The sequence below is a fragment of the Monopterus albus genome, unplaced genomic scaffold, assembly GCF_001952655.1.
Source record: "Monopterus albus unplaced genomic scaffold, M_albus_1.0 scaffold7.1, whole genome shotgun sequence".
Lineage (NCBI taxonomy): Eukaryota > Metazoa > Chordata > Actinopteri > Synbranchiformes > Synbranchidae > Monopterus > Monopterus albus.
This window is the reverse complement of record NW_018127887.1, coordinates 3,184,402-3,185,274: the sequence shown is the minus strand read 5'-3', so window position 1 is coordinate 3,185,274 and position 873 is coordinate 3,184,402. Positions and strand designations below refer to the sequence as shown.

Genomic DNA, 873 nt, shown 5'->3' with positions numbered 1-873 from the left:
GCCCGTTGTTTTTCTACGGAATAGTGCCTTTCTGAAACCCTTCACGGGACGCGCGAGGAAAGTAAAATGTGAACTTGCTTTCGGACTTATTTCTTTTTTTATATTATTATTTCATCGGGGGAGGGGGGAGGTGTTCTTCAAGATCTGGTCTTTTGGCGTGTTCAACCACACGGTTCGGTCTTTTTCCTCCAAGGTGAGTTTCCGGGAAGGCTGGTGTATCCCGTTAAAGTGAGGTTGGGAGCGTTTGCTTCGGTGTTAAACCCTAGTTTCATTTTCAATCGCTGGTAAACGTGAGCTTCAAGTTTGGAAAGCCTATTATACGCTGTTGAAAACCATTGAGCCGATTGTTATACCCTCATATACCACTGCTGCTCAGTCCAGGTTACTGTTTTATCTTTTTTTTTTATCAATATGCCACAAACAAGGACGCTTTGTGAACAGCCAAAGCGCCATAAAAGTCATGCGTAATAGGACTCTGTCGCTTTCTTAAGCATTTTAAATATAGGCTGCAGCAGTCTTATTGTCAAGAGATCATGAAATGTATCACAGACGCTTCATAGTTGTAGTTTGTGAGTTCTGGGTGCAAACTGGTAAACTCAACAGCTGTGTGTTTGCAGAAGAATATTTCCCGTTGACTGGCTTTTTCTTAAACCTTGCATCTTATCTCGGGAGCATCGCAGCCACAGCATCTGCTCGGTAGCCTCACAAGGAGCCGTCTGTCCCCGTTCACAGGCAATTTAAGTGTGAAACGGGCATGTGAACTATGTTCCTCACCTCTGGACAGTAGGCTTTACATCAGCAGCCGAAAGGACAGAAGTAGTGGTGATCATTGGAGACAATGTTTGTATTCCTCACCCCCCCCACCCTCCACCA

At 44.9% G+C, this 873-nt stretch overlaps 1 protein-coding gene across 1 annotated transcript in view; it reads left to right on the top strand.

The window, feature by feature from the left end:
- Positions 1–6: 6 nt before the first annotated feature.
- Positions 7–873, top strand: part of plxnb2b (plexin b2b) — a 123,378-nt gene continuing 122,511 nt past the window's right edge. The window contains 1 exon segment of the mRNA XM_020622156.1: positions 7–193. The gene's annotated coding sequence lies outside the window, so the exon portion shown is untranslated.